The sequence below is a fragment of the Medicago sativa genome, chromosome 6 (genome assembly GCF_051527215.1).
Source record: "Medicago sativa cultivar Bolivia chromosome 6, Bolivia_mono, whole genome shotgun sequence".
NCBI lineage: Eukaryota > Viridiplantae > Streptophyta > Magnoliopsida > Fabales > Fabaceae > Medicago > Medicago sativa.
In genome coordinates this window covers 938,645-945,593 of record NC_140754.1, presented here as the reverse complement: position 1 = coordinate 945,593, position 6,949 = coordinate 938,645, and positions in this window count along the sequence as shown.

The window sequence follows — 6,949 nt, the reverse complement described above, 5'->3', positions numbered from 1 at the left end:
ACAATAAATTTCATGCGTGATAACCAACCCAAATTATGTATGTTATCTTGTGGAAACATAGAACAAAGTTATATGAAAATTTACGTGACTCGAATGCATTCCAAGTCCGAGTAAAAAGCGATTGATAATAATGCGGTGTGCAAGAATGGAACGTAACTCCAATTGAAGGTGCTACAAATTACTGAAAATTTAACATCAACTTCCTTTTGAACATTAACATCAACTTCATCATCGATCATCAACTCTCACACCTTCAAAGAAATATAACACTTCGTTTATGACGTCTCATCTCATATTTAAGAGTTTGATGGTCTAATCTTAAGAAACGAAGTTTAAATTTTATCCAGAACAATTTTAAAATGATTATTAATATCACTTTAATTAATAATTTTCTCCTCCCCAATTTATATTAAATAAATTCCAATAAATAAAAATAAGATGATACTAGTTGATAATCAAACAAAAGTAAATAGTTTTTTGTTTAACCTTTGACAAAGATATCAATACGATCTAAAATGCACATTACATTACCATTTTTTTATATGATACTTTCAAATAGTTCTCAATTAATCTGTCCTCAATTAGACTAGAATTTGTCTTTGTATCTATATATCTAACTTAACATCATATTCAACTTCAATAGAGGTTAAACGTAGACCTTGTTGATAATTATAAAAGCATACACAAAATTGTACCCTGTCTCATTTTCTGCTGCATGCTATCCTTTTTCCATTTTTTTGTATTCGCCTAGCTTGCTCTGCATGGTACCAATACAAGGGTAGGTCATCACTTCATCATCGATCATCAACTCTCAAGTGTATTTGTCAAGAAGGACTACACGTCACATATTGATGTGAAGTTTCAAAGGATCATTAGAAAAACATTAAAACCAAAAACATTCAAATATTCACAACTCAAAAAATATCTTTTTCTAGACAAACCTTGATTTTCAATCAAGTGACTTCTACATCTTTTTTTAAATCAAATTTCAATCATTTTTAATCATATTTAGACTTTATTTTCTACAATGAAAATCAATCAACTTCACCTTTTTAGCCACTTTGGATCTTTTTACCTTTAAAAACATTTTCAAACTTTAAAATCAATCTTAACAAATCACTCGGCTTTTTACCCCGAACTACGTGATTTTGATCCCACTCAGGTACATAGGCCAAAGACTTTGAATTTCCAAATCAACAAAAATACAAAAAACATTTTCTTTCTTTCTTTATTTACACTTAACCTTTTTTTACAAGCAAGTAACATTTTAGTACAAGATAATTAAAAGCAAGAGGTTTCTATTGAGTACTATAGACGTTTAGGATGCTAATACCTTCCCTTTACGTAACCAACCCCGAACCTTTAATCTCTAAAATATAGGGTTTATTCGATCTTTTCCTCTTTTCCTTGGAAAAAATAAAAGCTCGGTGGTGAACTAAAAATTGCGAGTCAACGATAATCAATAGCCTGATATCGAAAAATAACCGCGACAGAAATAGAGACTTCACTGGGGACAATCCCCTAAGTGGGTTAAACCTATCTTGTCTTTCTTTATCTTTGTGCTTTATTTTACTTGTAAATTGTAAATATGTGCCTATGTGTTTATCTTTTTACGTGAGTGGTGATATAAGTCCTACACTGTAACATCCCGCTCGTCAGCTAATGGAAATTTTACCTGTTAAATGTATCAGAGGAATGATATTCATGGAAAGTAAGTTCATGAGTAATATTTATTATGAGATGTCAGCTTAATACGGACAAAGTACCAGTGTCGGATTTAACACGTTTAAGACAAGGGCAATTTGGTAATTGCGCGGGAAAGGATATTTATTTGGAAAGGCACCAAAATATCTCACAATTTCTATCCCTTTTATCTCTCTAAGTTTGGGAAAGCAATTTTCTCTCCCTTCTCTCTCCAATCTCACGCCCTCTTCCTCTCTTTTCTTCACAAATCCATTCCAAAACTTCTTCCTCTTCATGATCAAGCTTATGTTATGGTACTTCCAAGTTTTATGAACAAGTAAAAGCTTCTATTGAGCTTATTATTTCTTCTCTATCATCACAAGGAAAGAATCATGAGATTAGGGTTTTGGTGAAGGAAGTTTGGGTTGGAATAGAAATGAGCAAGCAAGGATCATGGTGCTTAGATTGCAAGAAAGAACAACAAGATTGAATGGTTTGAGCAAAGGGAGTAAGTTGACCAAGAGCTAGGGTTAGGCTTGTTGAGCTTAGAGCTTAAAGAGTTGGCAAGATTATTTTAAGGTGAGTTCCATAGATAGAGTATCCTACCTTTGGGTTTGCTAATTATGTGAAGAATTATGTTTTTATGTTAGTTAGTTTTTATGAAAACTTTAGTAACCCCAAAGTTCTTCTTGTTGATTACATGATAAATTGCCATGAAATATGATATTGAATATGTTTTTGTAAGTTATTTTGAGTACATAAACTTGTTAACAATACTTGGAATGAGTTGGTACATTTAGGAGATCAAAATTTGGAGTTTTGAGTCGAAAATGGCACAAACCCGTAGCTGAAAAATGCAGGATCGGAACTATAACACCCATACTAGACGTATCTAGAAAGTCTAGCACGTGCGTTGAATTTAGTACTGGATACATTAAAAATATACAACATAAAAACTTCGAATGAATTTATATACAACAAAACGCGTTCGTACATTGTCAATACATCATATCTTATCTATTTTAAAATAAATACATCCTTGAGATCCATATTCTTCATGCTTCAGGTACGAACGAGCTCTTGCTGAAATATCCATCCAGCTACTACCTTGACGTCCAACCTGATATCTGAAACAAATAAGGATTGGGATGAGACATAATGTCTCAGTGAGTTCCCCTAAATCCTAGGCTATAGGTAACCTCAGGGGAAACCTACGGTCACCACGTGTCTACAATACAACCTGACGGTTGATTATACGTGTGTGGTCATGATTCCTAGACGGTAGTGCATGCTAGATCCGTCATAGGCTTATCTCACTTGTTATAGGCTTCACTTCCTATACGTGTCATGGCAGTCGAGGGGAACCTAGGTCCGCATTGCCAAGAATACGCTCTACGTATCAAGGCCTAAACATAACATAATCATGACACAATTCTAAACCGGACGTTAAGGGGGAAACCTAGATCGTCATTGGTATCATGTTCTTTACTTGCTCTATCCATGCCTTGTACTTGTCTTATAGCACCTAGTGCTATTGTTCTTAATCATAAATGTGCATGGATTCATTCTTGCATAATCATGAACCTAATCATAAACATAACATGCGTGAGCGTACATAAGTTCATTAATTATGTTAGCATTGAACAAACAATCATTATCTTGGTTCATTTTATGGAGAGCCCCGGGTGGAGTAACCCCGAGTACAATCCCATCATGACCGATGTACGTACGTCAGACTCCCTCGGTGTCGTGCGGGTCCCTTACGGCTTGAATCGTTCCCCTTGAGTCGAGAACCTCTTGTATCCATACCTTCATGGATAGCAAGAGACACGAACACCGACATGCGGTTATAAACTTAGTCTTGCATTTTCGGTGACATGCGGGTCCCTTACGGCTTGAATCGTTCTCATAATGAGAACCCCTTGAATCCAAACCTTCATGGATTGCAAGAGACATGCCACCTACTTATTCATGTCATGGACTTGTCATTCATTTGGGTTAAACCTAATCATACATACATGTTTACCTCGGAACCTTGATCGATCCGATTAGTGGTAAAGTCTTACTTATTTATGCTTGTACTTGATCATGGTGGAGAGATTAACTAATCAATCCATAACTTACTCATGCTTGCTATATCTTATTCTTATTCATGTGCGAAGATAATATACTTCGCGTCTTATCACTCTAGGGATTCTTGCTATCATACTAGTTCGTAAACTAGCCTTACTTAGTAATTCATGATATCTTCTAGTTCTCGACAAACTATGTCGAGGCTCTACATTCAATCCCTTACTTAATTCATGCTACCCGGACATAATGTGTATCATTCGCTCGTATGCCATACTTTTCCTACATATAGAATACTTGCTTTACCCTTGAGTAAACATTTAAAACCTATGCCTTGGAGTCATGACTTGAGGGGTTTATTACTGTAAAAAGACTGCTTGAAGAAAAACTGGACCGAAAGGCGTCAACAAGGGCATGAAACGAGCAAACAGGGTGCTGGCACCCTGTTACTCGCCACTGCGAGTTGATTACTCGCCACTGCGAGTTCGGGGCGAGCAACACCCCCCTTTCGACTTCCAGCTTGCCTCGGGAGCAATTCTACTCGCCGTTGCGAGTTATGCCAGTCCAGACCTGCAAAAATGGTGTTTTTGACCCAAAAACCTCAAATCCAATTGACCCAAAGCATAACATGACTCTAATGATCATAAGTGAACAAGCATGGCATAATTTGGGTACTAACATAACATATAAAGTTCCTAGCATTCATATTATCCTTGCAAGATAAAATCATAATCCCAAGGGTGGGAAAACTATCTATGGAACTCACCTAAACAAGTTCTTGAAGCATCAACAAGCTCCAACATGACAAGACCCTAGTTAGTGCTCACTTGCTTCCTTTGTCCAAATCCTTTCTATCATGATGCTTTTCTTGCAAACCAAGATACTTTGATCCATATTCATGAAGGAATCATCACTTTCACCAAAACCCTAACCCTTGTCTTGATTCCAAGCTTGACCTCAAGCTTTCATTCAAACCCATGGTTAAACCTTGCTTGTTAAGTTGCTAACATCCATAATGATCCACCAAGTTCAAACATAATCATCCCTCACAAAGAAACCCTAGCTTCTTGATTAAATCCAAAGAGGAGAAGAGTAGAGAGTAGAGACAACAACAACACCCAAGCTTCTAGTGACAAAAGATCTTGAAGGAGCCTCATATGACATGAATCTTTGGTGGAAAGGAGTTTGAGAAAGATTGGAGAAGGAAGAGAGAAAGAGGCGTGAGGGAGAAGAGAGAAGGGAGAGAGAAAAGCTTTTGCCAACTTAGAGAGAGAAAGATAATTGGAAATGTGATATTTTTGGGATAAAACCAATTAAATATCCTTTCCACGTGAAATTACCATATTGCCCTTGCCTCAAGCGTGTTTAAAACGACTCTGATACTTTATCCGTATTATGCTGACATGTCATAAATTATTTCCATTAACTTACTTTTCCATGAATTTAATTCCTCTGGCACGATCGACTGGTAATATACCGATGCTGACAGGCGGGATATAACATCCTACCCCCTTTAAAAAAAATTTCGTCCTCGAAATTTAGAGATCGAGTACCAATTCTCATGACACAAACTTATCATATATGGTCTGAGCCATACATCTTCTATTCATACATATTCAAAGGGTTCGTCGTATCATGTCCTCATCTTGTTTCTTAACCCACATGTAACTAAACATAGCCTTCCTGATCTTAATATCACTCAAACTTAGAGTTATCTTAGTATATCATGATTTGGCACTTACCTTGCTACACATAGACTCATTGTCTCGGTCTTGCATCTTACCTGCTTAACATAAAACATTCATAGATGTATCTTATCATAAACATGAACACTCAGGATTTGCCTTTTAACTGGAGTCCTACCGGAAACCAGGTTTGCCCTGCAGTGCTTACTTGCAACATTAAAACATCTTTTCATGCATACATAATCTTATCCGGTAAACATATACTTCACACATCAATCTATTTACTGTACCTTGAGACACATGCCTCTTACATACATTACTCGTATATACGATTTCGCGAATCTCTTTCCGAGTATAGTGCTCCAGCTGATAAGGGCAAGCAAAGGGTGAATAATGAGGGAATGCCTAAGAAGAATGAGACTCCTGCTGGGATTATTTGTTTCAAATGTGGAGAAAAAGGTCACAAGAGTAATGCTTGTGGTGCTGATGAGGTGAAAGGGTGCTTCCGTTGTGGCGTCAAGGGGCATACAATTTCAGATTGCAAGCACGACGACATTATTTGTTTCAATTGCGGTGGAAAGGGGCACATTTCTGCTAAGTGTACTGAACCAAAGAAGGCCCCGGACAGGGGAAGGGTGTTTGCCTTGTCTGGTACTCAAACGGAGGATGAGGATCGTTGATCTAAGGTACAATTTCGAGGACGAAATTCTTTTAAGTTGGGGAGAGTTGTAACGCCCACTTTTTCATAATTGTTATTTGAATTGATTTATTAGAATATTATGTGAAATATTATTAATATATGTTATATTGGTGAAATATATGTTAATAGTTATTAAATAGGTATCTTTCTAAGTGGGGGAGAAATATTATTATTAGTAGAAATAATTAATTATTAAGGGAAAGAGTAGGACTGTGGTGAGAAGAGCAATTAGGGAAAGAATAAAATCAGTAGATGGGAAAGAAAAACATAACGCGTATAACTGAGAAAAGAGGAGAGAAAGCAGAGAAGTCAGAGAGAACCCTAATTGGACGAAGAACACGGCTGTTGGAATTCAGAAAACTAATCTAAGGTAAGGGTGGGATTCCTTTCAATAATCTTGATATGAAATTCTGAAAATTGGTGAATTGTTGTTCTTGAGGTTAGGGTTAGAGATGTTATGATAATTGATGAATTATGATGAATTATGTTGTTGAATGCATGGTTATATGTTGTTTTACTTGCTATGTTGTATATAGAATCTGTAAACATTGTTCTAAATCATTTTGGGGTTTGGGTGATTGAAATTTGGTTTTTAATAGTGATTCTTAAGCGAAAACGCATTGATAAACTAATTTTTGAACTGCTGAGAAGCCCAGAATCGGCCACCGAATTGTCAAAATCGGCCACCATTTTCTGATCTAAATTTCCAGTTTTAGTTCTGGAAAAATCGGCCACCGATGTGTCAAAATCGGCCACCGATTTTTTGACAGGCCAATCTAGGAAATACTCACATTTTTCACCCATTTCTGTT